The 21,728-nt window shown below is 45.5% G+C and overlaps 1 protein-coding gene across 2 annotated transcripts in view; it reads left to right on the forward strand.

Annotated features, from left to right (window-relative positions):
* The window catches only part of ZNF518A (zinc finger protein 518A), a 131,802-nt gene that overhangs the window by 41,596 nt on the left and 68,478 nt on the right, over positions 1-21,728 (forward strand). Inside the window, exon 1 of one of the 2 annotated variants that reach the window (XM_078643445.1) lies at positions 5,722-5,763. The exons of the other annotated variant lie outside the window; for it this stretch is intronic. The gene's annotated coding sequence lies outside the window, so the exon portion shown is untranslated. Of the gene's footprint in view, positions 1-5,721; positions 5,764-21,728 lie in introns of those variants that run through there. 2 annotated transcript variants of the gene reach the window in all.

The raw sequence follows: 21,728 nt of genomic DNA on the forward strand, positions 1-21,728 counted from the left end.
TGCCTTCGGCCTATTCGCACATCGGTCCGCTACTGACGCAAACTCACAGGCCAACGGGGCGCCCCACGCCGACTTTCAGCATTGTAGGATGGCCACACCAGTGCGGCAACTTCCTACACACCACCTCGGTGCCATCCGGATCTTGGCGCGTAGTGAAGCTGCAGCAGCTGCAAATAAGCTTCAGACAGTGTTACAACCGCTGCTCAGAACTCTCAACTATGACACCACCTCGGTGCCATCCGGATCTTGGCGCGTTGTATTGCCTTCGGCCTATTCGCACATCGGTCCGCTACTGACGCCGCCTCACGTGCCAACGTATTTTCTCCGCATTTTATACCCTATGCCGCATAACAGGTCATGTGACTTGTTTATAAAACTTTTCATTGGTTCATTTTACTTTTGGTTTCCTAATGATGGAAGGCTTGATCATATGACCTAAAAACAACACTTTTCATTGGATGAAAACTTTTTTTTTCCCCCAAACGATGAAAGCCCCACCTTGTTTCTGGATGTTTCAGACTAAACTGGCGTCACCATGAGAGCACCACCATCTCGTAGCTCCGTCGTGGTCATTCCGCGAGCAATCATGGCAGCCGCTCCCCACCAGAAGCCTGCAGGACTCGGGGCCCCCAAAACTTTTGATGAATTCTCAAGGCGGAGGGGACGCTTTCGAGAATGGGGTCCAAGACCTAGCAGACAAGCGTCCGATTTCCAAGGTGTCCCAGGGCCATTTCAGTGGACCAGGCCCAAAAAGGAAACAGCCTGCCGCCATTTTGAGAGTCCTGTGACAGCCGCCTATCGCTGCACCGCAAGAGTGGGCGCAACTCAGCTGAATGGCGGATTTTGACACAGTGGACCAAAAGCGGACGGAATGGCAACTGAAACGGTAAAGGGGCGCCCCACTAAAACAGATGAGACTCCACCTGGAGAGGCCCGTTCACGCCGCCTCCCCCGGGGCGCTCCACGCCGTTATTCGGAGCAACATTGTAGGATACCAAAACCAGTGCGGCAACTTACTGGACATCACCTTGGTGCCATCGTTCTGCTGCCTTGGAACTATTCGCACAACAGTTTGCTACTGATGACCCACCCCCCGCGACGCCCCACGCCGTTATTTGCTGGGTGGCAACTTACTAGACATCACTTTCGTGTCATCTAGATTTCGGCGCGTTCTGCTGCCTTGGAACTATTCGCACAACAGTTTGCTACTGATGACCCACCCCCCGCGACACCCCACGCCGGAAATCTGGACGTTGTGCTGCGTTGGGACTATTCGCACAGCCGACCGCTACTTCGTTGTTTTTCTCTAAAAATGTTTATATGTTATTACTATTTTTGTTTTCTTGTATATATTTATAAATTATTAAAGTTTTATAATCTTACTACTTTGTCGGAGTGCTATATATTTTTAATGTGACACATAATTGTAAAAACTTTGATGTACAAAGAGTCATCCCTGGAATCTTCCGCTTCACGCTCGGTCCCCTCCCCAATCACAATACAGGATGGTTTTCAGATAATAGCAACGCTTCTGCTGTGACGGATCTCATCGAGTGTGGGCCTTGATCTACTATAACTCCTTTGAAGACGGGTGATTCTTTACAGCTGTGGCCATAAACTACATCTGCAGGGCTAGCTGATAGCCTAGGACCGGCCTGGACAATCGGACACAGAGGAAAAGGAGTGTCAGAGGGTGCGGTAGTGAATAGGGCGAAAGGGAGGTGTCGGGCGGGCACAGGGTGTGATTCTCAGGGAAGAACAGCGCAGATGGGGGGAGGTTTATTACCCATGCATAAAACAGAGAGCGGGGGTGACCACTGCCTGGGGGAGATGCTTGCGAGGGTGGGGAGCCATGCTAAGGATCGACAGCGTGCACAGAGTGGATCTGGTCAAGGCATCTAAAATGGCTGCCGTGCACGACAAAAGTGTGGCATTTGAAAAAAGACAAGATGGCGCACACAATGTTTTTCAACAATTCCTGATTTCCTTCGAATCGAACGTTAACAGACGTTGGGGCATATTACCAAAGTTAAGCGATATTTATCCCTAACGATGCATTGCAAAGATTTTTTTACCGTCAGAAATTATCGCAGATAAACCTTGCTATTATCAAGGTTTATCGCAAATACGATAAAAAACGAGCGCAATGCATTAATATCGCTGAAAACTCCGCGATATTCATGCATTACCGAGCTAATGCTCTTAGCCATGTTATCCACCTCCCATTGGATAACATGGCTAAGAACTGCTCAGGGCAGCTGTTACTTTTTGGAGATATTCGCGCTTATCTCGAATATTTCCAAAAGTTGATAATAGGAGATAGCGATGTTAGCGACTGTTTCCAGTCGCTAACATCTTGGCATGCCCACTTTGCATGTCATTAGTGATAAATATCACTCACATGCAAAGTGGGACCTAAGATGGTCGCTATCTCCTACTAGCCGTCGCTAACTGGTGTTAGCAACAGCTAGGTAATACAGATATAATTTTATCTCCGCGAAGCGGAGCGCTGTTACAGATATATATCTTGTTTTTGAACGTTAATTTCTCAAAATGCACTGAAGCACATATATTGAGACATAGCAAAGGCACATCGGGCTACCAGTCCCTAATATTTTACCAAGTTTCGTGCAAATCCATTCAGCCGTTCGATTATTATTATTATTTTTTTTTTTGCCCCGCGGGGCCCTTTTAAAACCTCCACATCAAACCTAGGGGGTCAGCGAGGATCTACTATGCCCCCTTATGGTCATCAGCCGTTCGATTATTATTATTATTTTTTTTTTTTGCCCCGCGGGGCCCTTTTAAAACCTCCACATCAAACCTAGGGGGTCAGCGAGGATCTACTATGCCCCCTTATGGTCATTTGCCCCTTCGCTTTGGCCTCCTCTTGTCTCTCGATCCTACCGAGAGACAAGATGGCGGCCGCTACGTACTGTTTGGAATGTTTACAGACACCGGAGAGCCAATCAGCTTCGCTTCGCAAAGCTCCGTAACGCGAAAAGTACGCGAAGCGGTGCGCTGTTACAGATATATATCTTTTTTTGAACGTTAATTTCTCAAAATCCACTGAAGCACATATATTGAGACCTAGCAAAGGCACATCGGGCTACCAGTCCCTACAATTTTGCCAAGTTTCGTGCAAATCCATTCAGCCGTTCGATTATTATTATTATTATTTTTTTTTGCCCCGCTGGGCCCTTTTAAAACCTCCACATCAAACCTAGGGGGTCAGCGAGGATCTACTATGCCCCCTTATAGTTATTTCCCCCTTTGTTTTGACCTCCTCTTGTCTCTCGATCCTACCGAGAGACAAGATGGCGGCCGCTACGGACTGTTTGGAATGTTGACAGACGCCGGAGAACCAATCAGCTTCGCTTCACAAAGGTCCGTTGCGCGAAAAGTCCGCGAACCAGAGCGCTGCCTGGTCCGCGCTTACAGATATATATCTTTTTTTAAACGTTAATTTCTCAAAATCCACTGGAGCACATATATTGAGACCTACAAAAGGCACATCGGGCTACCAGTCCCTACAATTTTGCCAAGTTTCGTGCAAATCCATTCAGCCGTTCGGGCTAAAAGTGAGGCCAACCGCCCTATGGAAATTAACATGGGAAAAACGCGTTTTGGGACCCCCCTTTTTTCTCGGCCCCCCCTTGACGAACCCCCCCCAAATTTTCAAAGGCTGCTCAGAAACAAAATGTGCCATTTTCCTGAAAATTTCAGCCAATTCCGTCCACAAACGGCAAAGTTATTAGACATAGAATTTTCAAAAAACCCATAGAGAAAAAATCCTAACTATATATACCTACTGGCGACCGCCAGTAGGTAATATATATATATATATATATATTCACTGAAAAAACATAGGTTTTACAGATGTTATAGTTAGGAATTACCATTTAAAAAACCTTAAAAAATCACTGAAAAAAACATAGGTTTCAGGGACGCTATAGTTAGTTGGACATTTGACTCATATAAAACCAGAGAAATTCGCCAGTTATAGTTAGTTGAGCTAACTATAACTTGCGCGCCTGCAATGCACTGCTGATGATGTCACATATTACATCACTCATGACATGGTCAGTGACATCACTGATGACATCACTGATGACATCTCAAATGACATCATTGATGAAATCATCCAGTGAATGTGTGTTTTTGTAAAGTTTAAATATTTTTCATATATATCTATGCCAAGGTGTATTAAAGAATGAGTGGATTTACAAGTGCCTGAATGGATTATTTAGGAGGTGCGTGACTGACTGTATAAGTGAGTGATTGAACGTGTCTTACTGAATACATGGGTTAGTGACTAAACTGTGTGAAACTCTGTGTTAGTCTCTCAGTTGGTGTGTAAGCGGCTGCATGTGTTGGTGAGTAGCTACATGACTGTCTATATGGGTTATTGGTTTGTTGTCTGAGTATCTGTTTTGGTGCCTGAGTGTCTGTGTGGGTCGCTGGGGGGGGGGGGGTGACTCTGTGCACAGATGTCTGAGTGGGTGATTCACTGGTTGTATGGATTCAAAAGTGCATCTGGGAAGGGCTGTATGGATGAGTTAGTATGTATATGGGTGTGTTGGTGAGTGAGTCAATGTCTCAGTGGTATATGTGTGAGTAACTACATATGTTTTAAGGCAGTATGTGTGAGTTTTGGAGTATATAAATGACTATACGTGAGAGTAAGTTATTTGAAGAGTGGGTGTATAAATGAGTATCTACTTGTATCAGTGATTGTATAATACAGTAAGTATGTATTAGTATCTGCATAAATAAGTGATGTGGTGTGCGTATAAATAACTCAGTTGGTGTGTATAACTGTATACATGAGTAAATGAGTATGTAATTAATTCTTTGCATGACTGACTAGGTGTGTGAGTAACTCTATGGATGAGTGGTAGAGTGTGACTGTATGTATAGGTGTATGAGTACATATTATAGTACTGTATTGATGAACTGTATGTATAAGTCACTGGATGTGTGTATAGACCTAGGAAATAGTCGGTGGTATGTAGCATCTGGCGTTGTTGTGTGTATGGTTTCTAAAATAGTAGTCTGCATTTTAGAGTGGGTGTATCAAAGTTTATACTAGAGCATCAGTATGTGCATCAGATTATCACGTGAATGATGTCATCAGTGATGTCATTTGAGAGGTCATCAGGGATGTCATCAGTGATGTCACTGACCATGTCATGAGTGATGTAATATGTGACATCATCAGCAGTGCATTGCGGGCGCGCAAGTTATTGTTAACTCAACGAACTATTACTGGCGAATTTCTCTGGTTTTATATGAGTCAAATGTCAAACTAACTATAACGTCCCTGAAACCTATGTTTTTTTCAGTGAATTTCTAAGGTTTTTCAAATGCTAATTCCTGACCATAACGTCTGTGAAACCTATGGTTTTTTCAGTGAATTTCAAAGGTTTTTTAAATGTTAATTACATATTTTAATATTTAAAAAACCTATATTTTTCTTAATTGGTTTTTAATATTTTGCAACTCTATTATCCTTTTTTTAACTTTAAAAATTATGTAATGTTTTATATCTTCCCCCAAAATATGTATATATATATATATATATTTTTTTTTTAGAAAACTACAGTCCCGTACCGGTTGTCTACAAAGCTCGATCAGCACGTGAATCCTATCCACCACATTCAAATGATGCGCATTCAGTTTCCGACGGGTTTGTGGCACCGTGTCCCGTGTAACAACATATATATATGAGGTCGCGCCAGCTGCTACTTTGATATGCGATGGGTACGTACTACCAAGCCGCGCGTTGCGTATGCGGCGAGTGCACGCTGCCACGCCCTGTGTTTTGTCCTAGACGTACGGTGTCGTGCCACATACGCCATTCCCTCATTTTTTTTGTCTCAAAACTATATCTAAATAACTTTAAAGTGTATTTGAGAACAAGCGATAATCAAAAATATTTTAAACATTTATATATTTCTAACTGTAATAAACTTAGAGTAAATATATTTTCTCAAAATCACATCGGGTGCGGTCTCCTTGCGCGCTGGGTGCGCAATTGCCATGTGACCATAAAAAAAAGCATTTCATTAGTTCATAACATTTCCGATTGTAACAGTTGGAAAACGCCACCCATTTAAGTCAATCTCTGTACTGCATTTGATGAGACACACCTCTCCTGCTTAGAGAGCTTTCTAAACTTTTTGCTATGTACACATATCTTACACTACACACAACATGCAACCATCATCTTCATCAATATTCATACATTGTGAAGTAGCCTTCCACCTGTGATAGCCATACAGCCATCAACCGTCCCCTTGTAAACGCCTATCACCCCAATAGACACCTTAGATCCGGGGTCTCCTACCTCACCACAGTGCCTCGAATTAAGAGAGCTAGGTGCGGAGGCCGCTCACTTTCCTACAACCTGGCCAAGATCTGGAACACGCTTCCCATCACAATCAGATCAGAGCCCAAACTACTGACATTCTGAAAGCTCCTAAAAACCTGGCTCTTTAACAAACCGGTGTAACTTCCAGCAGCTCTGCCTTAGCCCAAACCTCCGCAGCGCTGGGACGCCTTAGGGTAGCCATCGCGCTATATAAATTATCTTTTCATTTCATTTTATTTCATTTCAAGTTACATAACCAAAGTTTTCTCCACTACCAGAGGTAACATGGTTGCATACTCTGTCCACAGCACAATGTAATGTGGTACGGCCCAGGGGCAGTATCATGCATAGATAATGAACACAATGACACAGATAGATAGCGGAAGTGGGTACGGGCACGTGCGCTCAACACCTTTTTATTACCAGGGTCACATATCCAGTGATGTCTGTGCTGGATGCGTGTGGGGTGAGTGTAAAGCAGCCCTTAGGTAATGGTTGCTGCTAGTATCAACTACAACAGTAATCATTGGATCACACACAGAGATTCAATATTAAAAGAATCAATAATTTGTGCTGAAGTAAGGTAGGGACAGGAGATGTGAAATAATCCAGAAAAAGTCCTATCGTAAAAGAACCACAACTTGTGGTATACTGAGACACAATCAATAGATCTGAAATCATACACAAAAAGATTATATCATAAACGCTCCATCTGTTCTAGTGCACTCACATAGCCACATCAAAAGCATTCAGCATGTGCACAGTCAGCGATAATGCGTGTTGCGGGCGGGTCGTACTAGGAGCAATATCTGTTGCCATCAACACTGCATCATCTACAATAACGACTCAATCTGAATTGTGTACACTGCTGTCTGCAGTGTAGGCCAGACAGAGCGGTCAGCAAAGGCCCACAGCCACGTGGCATTGACTTGAGCTCCACAGTTTGCAATACGCGAAGCAACAAAGAAGCATGTGCGGAGCCTGCAATGATGCATATGAGTGGTGCAGACAGAGCGCACTGGAGCAATGTCTTTTCCTACAGGACTGCGTCATCTACAATACCGACTCAATTGCAAATGTGAACACTGCTGTCTGCAGTGTAGGCCAGAGAAAGTGTTCAGCAAGGACCCACAGCCACGTGGCATTGACTTGAGCTGCCCAGTTTGTCATACGGAAGCAAAAAAAAGCGTGTACGGAGCCTGCAATAACGCATATGCATGGTGCGGACAGAGCGCACTGGAGCAATGTCTTTTCCTACAGGACTGCGTCATCTACAATACCGACTCAATCTCAAATGTTAACACTGCTATCTGCAGTGTTAGCCAGAGAGAGCGTTCAGCAAGGGCCCACAGCCACGTGGCATTGACTTGAGCTCCACAGTTTTCAATCCGCGAAGCCAAAAAGACCGGGTGCGGAGCCATGGTGTCACGTGGGCAATGCAATACCTTTTTTATTTTTTATTTATTGAACATATCCCAACTCAGCATATACATTAGTTAGGTAGATGCATGCTCATACAGTTTGAAAATAAACATAAAAATACATAGCAGCGTCCGAAAACCACATTAATGGTAGTAAACAGTATTACATCAGTCCCATGTAGTAATATTCCCATGCCAATCAAACAGCTTGCTGAATTAAACAAAAAATTGCAGTTACTGATCCAGTGTGTGCTAGAGGTGTAGCTTAGTATTGCTTGAGTCGTACAGACCTTATTTGTTTTAGGGCAAATGTGTTGTGCGCGGGGTGTCAAAAGGGTGTGCAAGTAAATATGCTTTGAGGGGATCCCATATATCCCTAGGGCACAACGTCAAAGGAAGAAGCTCGGTGTATGTGAATGTCTGTTCCTGACAAAATATCATGTCATTGATCCAGTCCTTAAACTTGGGTGCCCTGCCCCGTCCCCATCTACATGCTATTCTCCGTTTGGCCAACAGGAGACCAAATGAAACAAAACTTCAATATGATACACTGAGATCCTCCATGTACCCTGTCAGAGCCAGCAGTGGGGGAAGCATGCATCTGTATGAAAGTCCACCGCTTCTACGTCACACCTGTCACATTTATCATTATCACGCAGTTTGTACCAGTACATTTTGGCAGGGGTGTAGTTGGTGCAGTGCAGAAATTTGTAATGCGTAATGCGCAAGCGGCTGCTGGAAGAGATTCGCTCCATCTGTGTGCAGCAATAGCCCCACTGTATGTCAGTTATGTCCTGACCTATGTCAGCAGTCCACCTATCACTAGTTGCTACCAAGTGTGAAGTATAAAAAATATAAAAATAACAAAACGGTATTGGAGGGCTAGAGGGACATTTAAAGACCAGTCTAAGTTTTATCCCCCTAGAGCAGTGGTTCCCAAACTTTTTTGATCTGTGGCTCCCTTGGACTAATTGGCAGCTGGCCGTGGCTCCCCACCATTTTTTTTACCAGTGAGGGGTTGGGGGGGGGAGGGTGAGCCCGACCTCGGGAGTACTTCCTGTCGTCTTCCGAAAGTCAAGTAAGAGTAAAGTGAGTTGGGGTGTTTTAGAATCTTAAAGATGTCAGCAAGGTTGTTATTGTTTTCACTGTAGTAAGAGAAATGAAAGAATTACATTTCAGCAATAAAAGAAGTGATTTAGAATAGCATGCATCTCTTTAATAAAGGCATGGTCTTCAAAGGTACATCCACAGACTTAGAAAGGGACGGCTCTTCTGGAAAGGAGTACAATGGAAAGATAAAAAGAGGCTACACAAGAGGTAATAGTGGGGAGTGGGGATACCAACACAATAAGCTTGTCCATGTTTACATTTTATTACTTGCACTTTTGAGGTTTAAAATACTATTTTTAAAGTTATACTGATGGACAGGGAAACTTGTATTAGTTTTATAATCAGTGAAGGAAGTTTATATGTTTGCTATGCATATATGTTATCATACATAAGTATAAATAAACAGGTTAAAAAAACAAAGGCATGATCTTCTATCCACAGAGCTGCAGAAAATTTCCCTTAACCTGCCAAAGGAGTTTACTTCATATTTTACTCCCCAAAAGAAGTGGGATTCATTACTGTTTAATTTTCACACCAGCTCGAAACAGAACACTGCTCATTATACCCCATCTGCTTTCATGATATCACCTCAAGCGTCTACCCAAACTTAGCAAGTTGGAATGCGAGGTTCAAATCAGCACACTCTGCCCAATATGTGACAGGTCTGCAGCATCTTAACGTACATTGTGCAAATGCGTTTTTCAGAAACCTACCATTAATGTGCATATTAGATTTCTTACCGTTAACAGTGTCTGAAGGCAGGTTAGCAGGTCAAAAGCAGGGCCGGCATAGGTAGCGTTTTAACGTCCCCAATGGCCCGGAAAACAGCGGACGTGAGCAGTATTTTTTGCTCCCCTCCCTCCCCGTGTCCCTTCCACTGTAAAATCTGAGGGGATAAATCCCCCATATCCCCACACTTCCTACGCTCATGCCTGTGTGACCCCCGGTCCAGCGAGAAACATAACACCTCCGCCTGAGTAATAAAAGGGAGATAAGAACAGAGGCCCTACTACCTCTTGAAAAGCTGCTCAGGCGATTAAGCAGACCTGATAGGGGCTGGGGAAGGGCAGGATTCAGGCAACAATCAACAAACCGCTCTCCCTTTGTCTTGGAAGCGCAGGCTGGGGTGGCAGCGAGAACGAGGTGTGAAATCATCCCTGGAGCTTTTCAGCACTACAAAAGGGAAGGTTACAGGTCAAGGGCAGGGCCATTGGCACTTCAAAGCATTATTGCAATGAGCTCCATTTTCCCAAATCGTGTCCGCGGCACCCCTGGCTTCTCATGACGGCGCACCGGGGTGCCGCGGCGCACAGTTTGGGAACCACTGCCCTAGAGGAACAGCATGAACAACAGACAAACTTAGAGGTCTAAATCAGAAACCTATTCTGAATATCTTTCAAACTACCTTCATGTCTAACAAAGTACATAAAGATAAAGAAGTGGCTAACAATTACAAACAACAGACCAGATCACCAAAAGATGGGCCACCAGTAATTGTTGATCAACCTCATTAAGGATTCCCATCAATGACTTGTATAGATCAATATTCTCATTTGGTAATCCTGCCAGGGTATTGTGTCTCTTGATCATTGAGACAACCATCATACCCCCATCGTTGGCATGGGGTAATGACCTACAGTCACCAGGTTAGACCAAATGATGCTGATCTGATGGGAAAAGTGCAGTGCAAAAAAATATATAAAGCTGAGTGTGATGTTTAAAATAGGATAAGGGCTTAACAAAAAAAAATGTTATTGGGCGTAAGCCCCTTCCAAGCTAAAAACAAAGATAAGAACAGTGCAACAATATAATCGCAGTTTAAACAAATAGCTGCGATATAGGTACCGACCACCCTTGGCAGTTGAGACATTTCACTAATTGTAACAGCACCAACCTAATTTACCAACTAACATGCCCATGCAATTTATGCTATATAGGCATGACCACCAGGAAGTTGCGAGTGAGGATGCAAGAACATAAAAGCACGTTTCGATGCAGGAAAGATGTTTCTAAACTACTAAACATTTTTTACAGCACAACCACAGTGAAACAGATTTTACGTGGATTGTTCTTGAAAAAACGTTTATTCCTTCACACATAAGTGATATATCCAAATTCTTATTTCACAAAGAACAGAAATGGGTTTTCAAGCTACACACTGACAAGGATGGGCTTAATGACGACATTCCGTGGTTTAATTTACAATGATACTCACCACAGAGTTAGTAATATTGGATCACAAGAAACGACATGGCTTGGCTGCGTGTAGTTTCGTTTATTATCTGCCAAACTACACTCGTCATTTGAGTGACATCACTTTGTAGTCCTCTCGTGGTCCCGCGGGACTTTGGTTCTGTACAGTACTATCTTTGCTACTTTATAACAACAACCGTTGAAAGTTCCAGTAATCTCCCCTCTTGACTTTGGGGCTTTTTGTACCTGTATTTGAGTATGGCTATTTTTAGAAACCAACCGGACCAGAGTGAATGGTTAAGGAACTACATTTTGCTGGTGGGTGACATCATTAGTAGTTCTTTTCGAAATCTCGCGAGAGTACGCGAGTCAAGCGAGCTAAGCGGTGGCCGAAGAAACCCTTTGTTCAGCAAAGTACACGGCGGTAAACACAATTTCTAACTTGTTACCGAGGTGGTAAGGCGAGGATAAATACACTACCCAAGAACTAATCTTGAAGTAAACAAGAAGGGTATGTTCACTCTAAGTCGATGGCGGTATGGAGAGAGATCGTGAGCTTATTGGCTGATGATAGTTTGCCTCAACGAATGAAATAGAGGCTTCTTTGGACAGCTTACTGCCTCCCCCTGACTCAGCCATCGTCTGGGACAACGACGGACAGGTATGCATAAGACCAGTCCAGGCTAATCTTTATTTGTTTTATAAGTATCCGGTTGTTGGTGGTCAGTTTAAATAACTAATAGGGCTACAAAGCCAACCGTCTGACTGCTCTATTGAAGAGGAATACAATCTTTGTCTGACAGACCGGAACATGGGACAGTTTCTCGCTGTCTTTGTTAGTGATTTTCCGGGTCTGAATAATACAAACCTTTTGACAAACAGCATTTAGAGATGTGAATGTGGTTGCGAAGACTATCGTTGGTGATAGGTATATACCAATAAGTTTTGCTCTATGTGCAAGACAGACTGCTGTACCCCAGGCATTATTAATAGAGTGAGTATAAAAAATGGCTCGCACTATTTTTAGTAAGTGCCGGGGTTGTCTTGTTCTTACAGAGCGGGGTCTCACACTACCTGAGCCAGGTCCAGGAAGAGGTGAGGTCTTTTCCCCGGGCACACTGGGTGAGTACTTGAAAGATCTTGGACACTTTTGAACAGATTACCATTTTAATAGACCTTTTGTACTTAAAGAGGGGTCCACATGTGTTTTTGTTATTACAGATCACACCAGGTGCCAAGGAGGAATTAAAACAGATGTAGGAGAAATATATCCTTTACTGTTGCTAATTCACTTGTGTGTGTTTTTTATAATTTTTCACACTGTTTACCACTGTAACGGCAGTAGCATCCTTTTAGAACAGAGGCCCTGATGAAAGCCTTTGGTCCCTTTCCATGATAGGCTGAAACATGTTGGCCCTCTCGCAGCTATTTGTTTAAACTGCGATTATGTTGTTGCACTGTTCTTGTCTTTGTTTTTAGCTTGGAAGGGGCTTACGCCCAATAAAACATTCTTTTGTTAAGCCCTTATCCTATTTTAAACATCACACTCAGCTTTATATATTTTTTTGGACTGCACTTTTCCCATCAGATCAGCATCATTTGGTCTAACCTGGTGACTGTAGGTCATTACCCCATGCCAACGATGGGGGTATGATGGTTGTCTCAATGATCAAGGGACACAATACCCTGGCAGGATTACCAAATGAGAATATTGATCTATACAAGTCATTGATGGGAATCCTTAATGAGGTTGATCAACAATTACTGGTGGCCCATCTTTTGGTGATCTGGTCTGTTGTTTGTAATTGTTAGCCACTTCTTTATCTTTATGTACTTTGTTAGACATGAAGGTAGTTAGAAAGATATTCAGAATAGGTTTCTGATTTAGACCTCTAAGTTTGTCTGTTGTTCACCAAGTGTGAAGTGACGTCACTGTGTAGTATTGTAAGTAGCGGGAGGAGGTCTCGTGGCTCTTGCGGATATGCGGGAGTGTATTCTTTTATGCCTTGACGGAGTCTGACGTAAAGAAAAGTATCCATGGGAGAAGGTGTCACATTAGTAAACAGCTGCTGTATTGTACGGAACTTGCCATTTGACTAGAGATCTCCCCAGCAGGTAATGTTGAACTTTGCTTTAGTTTTTGAAAGCTATTTCTTGCAGTACTGGCATCCTAGGGTGGTAAACCAAGGGAGGGGAGGAGTATATAACATGGGTGCGTGCATTTGTCTGGCAATACGTTGCCATGCTTTCACAATACACGTAACCAGTATTGGGTCAGTATCTCGAGGTGTGACCGGTGTCAGTATAGCCTCCTTGAATGGGATGTGTCCGCCAACCAGTGCTCCGTAGCCACTTGCGGCATATATTTAGGTAGATGAAACCAATAGTGAGCACAGTGCTCCTGCGTGCAAAGATAGTACAGTTCTAGATCAGGGATATCAAACCCTCCTTGGGAGTAGGGTCTGGTAAGTGTTTTCCACTGTACCCTAGGCTGTTTGCCTCCCCAAGTTAGTCGTATCAGCTCCGTGCGTAATGCGGAGAAGAAGTGTCTACCTGGGTCATATGAGATATTTAAAAAAATATATAGTAGTTTTGGGAGAATGACCATTTTAATGAGTAAGGTACGCCCTGCCATAAAGAGTCGGAGCGCAATCCATCTCGTGACACTGCTGGTTATGCTGTCCAATGCCTTGCCATAGTTCAGGCGCATCAGTTCGTCAAGATCAGCAGTGATACATACCCCTAGGTATTTAACCTCTGTCTTACAGCATTCTATTGGGAAGTCTGGTGTGGACACCTTCACCGTTGAGGTAAGAGGGAAAATCTGGGACTTCACCCAATTGATGTGTATTCCTGAGAGCCCACCGAACCGCACAAATTCACGCAAGAGTGGATTGAGGTTTCGTTGGGGATCCCTAATATATAAGTTGATGTTGTCCGCATATAGTGAAATTAGTATATGATGGAGTTGACAGAGCAGTGCTTTATCTTGATGATGCTGTCTAATTTTGGCCGCAAGAGGTTCAATCGCAAGCACGAAAAGGAGAGTGGAAAGTGGGCATGTCTGACGGGTGCCCCGAGTGATGGGGAAGGGGAGGAAGTTTGCCCATTGATTAGAACCTTGGCCACGGGAAAAGTGTATAATAGGCGTATCTAAGACAGAAATTATGAGGTAATCCCATTCAACTGAATCAAAGGCTTTTGTGGCGTCTAAAAAGACTGACACCAGGGCCAGCTGTGGATCGACATTTTGCAGGATAGAGACGAGAGTACAAAGATTATGTGACATCGCCCTCCCCGGAATGAAACCAGCCTGATCAGGTAAAATTAATTTCTCCATTAGCAGGCTGAGCCTGTTTGCCAGTATTTTGGCAAGGCTTTTGGCATCATTATTAATCAAAGACAGAGGACGGTAGGAATCACATAGATCTGAGGGCTTACCACGCTGCAGAAGTGATGTGATGAGAGCCTCTCTAAGAGAGTCTGGGAGGACCTCACGTTCCTGCGCCTCTTCATAGACCTCTTTCAGTATGGGGATCAACTGGTCAATGTATGTTTTGTAGAAGTTGATAGGGAGGCCATCAGACCCCGGTGCATTCCCTGACTTCATCTGCATAATAGCAGCCCGGATCCCGTAGTTTTCGAGGGGTGCTGCCAGAAACTCTCTCTGATCATCTAGCCAACCAAGAGCTATATCTTTCAGAAATGTGGGTAGGTCAGGAGGTTGTGTCCTTTGAGTGCTGTATAGGTCGGAATAAAATGAAATAAATACATCAAGGATATCTTGACTGTCTCTATGTCATGTCCCACTACTATCTTGGATTTCCAGTATATGATTGGGGAAGCGGGGTGTACGGATCGCCATTGCCAGAGCCTTGCTAGGCGGCTCGCCCTCCCCATACTTTCGGGCTGTAAACTATTTCCCACGGAAGCGCAGCTCTCTTTCAGCGGTATCCTTGTAGTCAGACAGCTTATCCTGAATGCCACCCGTAGCATCCCAATTGTGTCATGACCCATATCGCCCTAAAATTGCTTTAACTCACCCTCTAATTTCCGCAAATAGCATCTGATGTCTCGTGAAACACCAAAGCTCTTAGCAATGCAGACACCCCTTATTGTAAATTTAAAGGCATCCCAGACCATACCTACATGTGCGACCAAGCCTATGTTCCTTTGTAAAAATGTTGTGATTTCTGTTCCCAGTTCTCCCCTAAAGACGGTGTCTAATAAGGCCTCCGGCATGAGTTTCCAGCTATGAGGAGTGGAGATAGGGTCAGGGGGAGCTATCGTCAAGCGTACTGGTGCATGATCAGAATATGTTTTGGCCAGGTGTTCCGCATTGAGCATCCACGGGCCCACTTCTCGGGAAACCACCCAATAATCCAGGCGGGCCCAAGTTGTGTGCATTGTTGTGTGGTGCGTTGCTTCCCGAGTATTTGGGTGTACATGCCGCCATGCATCGATAAGACCATGGTCAGAATAGGTATCTGTCTCTGTCCTACAGCAGTTTTGGCACCTCCTCAGGTGGGGTAGTTCACAGGATGATCGCCCATGCCCCGCATCTGTTGAACCACAAAAATGGGTGTCCCACTTTGTGGAACAATTTAGATGTGGCAATACTGCGTATGCTCCCATTAGCTGGCCATTATCTTTTGACACTCTAGTGTTTTCGGCTAATGAAGTCGAAGCAGTTCTGAAAGCCATCCCTAGGGGAAAAGCGCCTGGTCCAGACTGTATCCCAGCGGATATTTTTCTGGAGGATCATGATCTCTGGGTTCCATACCTGGTGCGTTTGGTAAATGCATTGGCAGCGGACGCCAGAGTACCCGAGTCTTGGGCTGGTGCTGAAATACTGCCTATCTTCAAGAAGGGCGATCGGTCGGTTCCATCCAACTACCGGCCGATCAGTCTAATAGACGCGGTACAGAAGATCATAACCCGTCTTGTGCTCACTAGGATCCAGGCATGGATAGAGGAGTATGATATTCTCACCCCTCTTCAAGCTGGGTTCCGTTCCCATGTGAGCACCTTGGACCAGGCTTTCCGATTTATGCTTTTGCACTGGAAGACAGTTACCCTGGGTAAGGGCAACCTGTATGCGGCCTTCGTGGATCTTAGGTCAGCGTTTGACCTGGTCCCGAGGGCAGGCTTATGGAAATCCCTATTGGATATGGGTATGCCCCCCATATTGGTTCGTATCATAGTGAACCTCCATGCTCAGACATTTGCTTATGTGCGCTGGGGCAAACCGGGTGAGGTGACGGAGAACTTTCCTGTGGCTAAAGGCGTCAGACAGGGTTGTGTTATGGCACCAACCTTGTTTTCCCTATATATCGACGGGGTCACTAAACATTTTGACAACTTTTCCACGGATGCTCCAAGTTTGGCGGGCATGCGAATCCCCCTGCTCATGTTCGCTGACGATACTCTCTTGGTTTCACGTACCAGACAGGGTCTGCAAAAGGCTCTGTCTAGGTTTGAGAGGTTCTGCAGCGAACTTGAGCTGGAGGTGAACGTGTCGAAAACCAAATTTATGGTTTTAAGGGGGCATAAACAAATAACCGCCAGGGTCTCCATGGGGGATATCCCCCTGGAGCAAACCAAGCACTTCACCTACCTGGGAGTTACTTTTAGTGACACCTTGAGCTGGACCCATCAGATCGAGCTCATGACCCTGAAACATCAACAGCTGGGCGGGGCACTGATCAAGGAACACAAAGGGTCATTTACGAGGCCGATGTCCCCGCTTATTAAGATCTATGGTGGTAAGGTTCTATCTGCAGTCTTGTATGGTGCGGAACTATGGGGTGGTAGCAATTTGGATCCATTGAAACATGCTCAAAATACGTTTTTGAGAATGTCTACAGGTTTGCCACAGTCGACCCCACTAACTCCCCTTCTTTACGACCTGGGGTGCCATTCGGTGGTGGACCAAGCTAGACTCCGTCCACTAACTTTCTGGCGCCGTCTGTGGACAACCCCAGAACTTCATCATTATGCTGCCGCATGCTTGGAGGTCAAAAATAGCCCTGGAGCCACAAACATCGGATGGTTCAGAGACCTCAAGGCCATTTTACTAGTTTTGGGTCTTGGAGTTCTTTGGTCCTCGCCTGAGTCAGCCATTTTCCCCTCTAAAAAGGAACTCAAAAAATGTTACTGGGATTGGGTGACTCATAACATGTACCTGAAAACGAGCTCAAGCAATCTCACTGGACTGTTTATTGTACACAAGGATGCGCCCAAGCTTGAATGGTACTGGGATACCATATCTAAACCCCTGGACCGCAAATTATTTTTTCAATTCAGATGCGGTTCGCTTCCCATTGGGGAGTTTACCAAAAAGTGGGGAACAGAAAGGTCGGGGTGTTGTCCCAGGTGTCAAGGTACCGGGGAAAGCCTGAATCACTTTTTGTATGTGTGCCCTCTATATTCTGCCCCCAGAGCTAAATGGCTAAGACCGGTTTGTAGACACTTAGGTACAAGATCGTCTGTGGAAGCTACTAGACTGTTAAAAACCAACTTGGAGTGCCTTATTGTTGTGGGGGTCGCTAAATTCCTTGGGTGGGCCTGGGCGCTTAGATGTAGGCTTATTAAATATAACCAAATGGTGACTGTATAGTTTTCTGTAACCTGCTGACCTATGGTTGTATCAGAGTCCCTTTGTAAAAAACCTCTTATATTTGTACAAGAAGCTGATTAGTTATAAATGATTTAATACTTGTTTTATAGGTTTTATATGTATATACTGTATTTTATGTCTTTTATGATGAACTAATCGAATAAAGACTTCTTGAACTTGGTAAATTTAAAGGCATCCCAGACCATACCTACATGTGCGACCAAGCCTATGTTCCTTTGTAAAAATGTTGTGATTTCTGTTCCCAGTTCTCCCCTAAAGACGGTGTCTAATAAGGCCTCCGGCATGAGTTTCCAGCTATGAGGAGTGGAGATAGGGTCAGGGGGAGCTATCGTCAAGCGTACTGGTGCATGATCAGAATATGTTTTGGCCAGGTGTTCCGCATTGAGCATCCACGGGCCCACTTCTCGGGAAACCACCCAATAATCCAGGCGGGCCCAAGTTGTGTGCATTGTTGTGTGGTGCGTTGCTTCCCGAGTATTTGGGTGTACATGCCGCCATACATCGATAAGACCATGGTCAGAATAGGTATCTGTCAATAGGCCATGTGTTTTTGTGTAGTGATGAGGAAGAGGGTTGGATGTATCATTCGCGGGGTTAAGTGCTGTGTTAAAGTCCCCATCCCAAATAATGTGTGTGGATCCTATATTAAGAATTTGTCCCCAAAGTGTGGTGTAGAAGTCGAGGTCATCAGTATTGGGACCATAGCAACAAACGAGCGTGACAGACTGTGATCCTAGCCTGCCCTAAGCCATGCAACTCCTCCCTTGTGAATCATGGCTCGTCCCACCCAGTATAAAGGGGAAATTATTTCTGATAAGAATCACAGTGCCTCTAAAGTACGTGGAGTACGAGGAAAAAACTCTATCTGCGGACCACTTACTGGCAAAGACAGGAGTTCGGTGTGGATCGAAATGCATCTCTTGCCACATGGCTATGTGAGTTTGATGCCTATCAAGGTACGCCAAAATGTGCCAAGGCTTACGGGGGTCTCCTAGGCCTCTAACATTCCAAGTGACCAGATGTAACTTTTGAACCTCAACCAATGGGGCCATAGATCAGCGGTCTAAGTGGAACATGACGTGAATATGCCTTAATGCTGCATATGTATCTCATGGTTTGTAGTCGCAAGTCTACCTGCTGAGTAAAAACAAAAAATAGAATAGAAACCAACAATTCCCTATCCACCCGCCCCCTGCAACAGCACCCCAATCGTGCTGGCATTATACTGCCCACCCAATACTCAACCCACCCAACCCATTACAGTCCAAACAAAGGTCTCTAAACTTTAGAGGGGACACCCGAGAAAGGATCGCTAGAGGGCAGACAATATTTTCACCCTTCTCCAGCGGCTGTTACGAACAACTTCTCATTGGGAGAGAAAAGTGGAGAAGGGGGGGGACTTGGCATAGTTTATGTTACTGTCACAGTGTTTGCCTTGCCCATAACACAACAAATGTTCTTCTCATGTTACTTATCTGCCTCCAGTCCGTCTCGGGCCACCCATCCGCAATAGATGCACAATGTCCCCATCCCTGCGGACTGTGCCCCACAGTCGCAAGCTCCCGACCAGAGCCTAAGTGCAGAGTGGGAGCAGTACCGGAAACCAACTTATGGTGCCTCACATCGCAACGTGGAAAATGTGGTGTGCCAGGGTATCATTCCGTCATTGGGGATGGAGATCTGGAAGGGTGGCCTCTATCATCCCGGTGTGAAGAATATTATTTAATGTTCTTGAGGAAGTCATCTACCTGCTGCGCATTGAGGAAGAAATTATGTTTGCCCTGATGATTAACCCGTAAGCGGGCAGGATACATGAGAACATAGTTAATTTACACCTTTCGAAGCTTCTGTTTGTCAGGTAGGAATTTACGTCACGCTTCCTGTACTGCGGCAGTGAAATCGGGATAAATTGTGAACTCAACAAAGGCGAACTGCAGGTTTCTTTTCTCTCTGGCAAGCTTCAAGGCAATGTCACATTCCCGAAAGTTGAGCAGGCGGGCTATGATCGGGCGGGGATAGCTTCCTGGAGGGGGCCTAGGGCCCAGCACTCGGTGCGCTCAATCCACTATCAAGTGTGCTGAGAAAGCTTCGGCACCAAACGTGACTGTCAGTAGGCGTTCAATATAGTCTTCCATGCACCCCGTGTTGGTACACTCCAGAACCCCAATGACTCAAATGCTGTTGCGTCTGCAACGTTCGTCTAAATCCTCATATTTTGCGTCAATTACTTTGAGGAGTTTGTCCATCTGTGTAACTTGCTTTTTCACCTGTGCCGTAGTGTCTTCATTGTCTGAGATCCGCCTTTCCGCCTCCTTCTTTTTTTCCTCATGTTTGTCTAGCTTTTGGACAATGAAGTCCGTGCGATTGTTCATGGAGTCCATTTTGCTTGAGATGGCAGAGAGGCTTTATTGCATAGCAAGTAGTAGACTCTTTACATTGTCATCCTGAGTAGCCAAACCTTCTGGTGCTCGCTCCGCATTAGCCTGGTCTGGGTCATCCAAACTGGCTTTGTTAGTTTCAAAGGGTAGTTTGGACTGCCTGCCCTCCGTCTTCCCCATTATACAGTAGTTATGATGCGAGGCCAGAGACTCAAACAAAGAGGGGGACGAGTAGAAGTGACTCATTGGCTTTGAAGGTAGGGTGGCGTGCGACCAAGCAAAGCCGTGCCCAGTTCAACTACAAAGAGTTTGCTGGGTAGGTCACCTCCGACTATACTACGTGTCGCAGTAATGTCCAGTGTTGTTCCTCACAGCGGAGTTTGTGGCCTCTCCTACTCTGCCCGCACTTCACCAAGATGGGCACCAACCAGAGCTATATTATGTGTGGATTTCGCATCGCAATAGGCATGGCAGCTTCATTCTCTCTGTGAAGGCTGTTGCATGACTCCCTGTGCATTGTGGGCAGGCAATTTGCAAAATTGCGGAATTGAAACAGGCCTGTAGTAGGGGGTGGTAGACAGGTGCTGCAATGGCCGGCAGCAGAAGCTTCAGTGCGGTTGTGCGTTCCCCAGCTAGAAAGCTTGGTGCCACGAACACGGGTGGTAATGCCACTGCACTATAAATCTGGGCATTGAGGCAGGGGACCGAGGTAGTAGCGGTGTTTAATTAGGTCAATTTAGGCCCCATCCGATGTAGTGCTTTAAGCCCTCATCGTGTCCCAGCATGGGCCTTAGTCAGCATAGGGCACGCGGGAGGCCACAGAGTCTGCAATGAATGCATACCAGATGGGAGTAGTAACTTTGCCCCTTATCGTGGCAGAGTTGTCTCACGTAGATGAGGCGAGGGGGTCCAAGTGTCTCAGTGCGGTCCCAGCCTCAGAGGATCAATGGGCCTTGTCCCTCTATACGCTGTACATGCGTGCTCCGGCAGAGCCGCCGGGACCCAAGTAGCGATGCGGCCAGTCTCTCCCCCAGCAACGAAGCACCACCGCACTGTAACCGAGGTGCCCTGCTGTAACCGATCACCACCGTCGTGTCTCAGCCGAGACCAGAGTCAGTGCAGGGTGCTCGGGAGGCTAGGGAGTACGCAGCGCGCGCCAGGCTGAAGTGGCTGCTGCGCCCCCCTCCTCTGTGGTATGGTCTAGTGTTGATGGGGTGGGGAGGTCCAAATATTGCAGAATATCTGTTGTCCCCAGGGAACCAGCAAGTCCTGCCTCACCTCCGTACTGCGTGCATGTTCCAGCCTGGGCGCCATGTGGAATCCCCGGGCGCCGCATGACGGGCAAGGCTAACTTCGACTCCAGCAGCACCCACAGCGGTACCGCGTCCAAAGGCACGGCCGAGCGGCAGGGAGTCCGGAATGCCCGTTTCCACTGAGAGTCAGTGCGGGGACTAGAGAAGAGCATTATCAGCAAGTGGCAAGTGTTTTCTGAAGGTATATCATAGCTGCAGTCAGGATTATTGGCGGATTATGCCTGGTGTATGGCCATTTTGATCGTGCGCCACCTAGCGCCCTGGGCAATGGAATACTTAAGTCAGATTTACAAAGGCCAC

Source organism: Lissotriton helveticus, chromosome 5_1 (assembly GCF_964261635.1).
Source record: "Lissotriton helveticus chromosome 5_1, aLisHel1.1, whole genome shotgun sequence".
Taxonomy (NCBI): domain Eukaryota; kingdom Metazoa; phylum Chordata; class Amphibia; order Caudata; family Salamandridae; genus Lissotriton; species Lissotriton helveticus.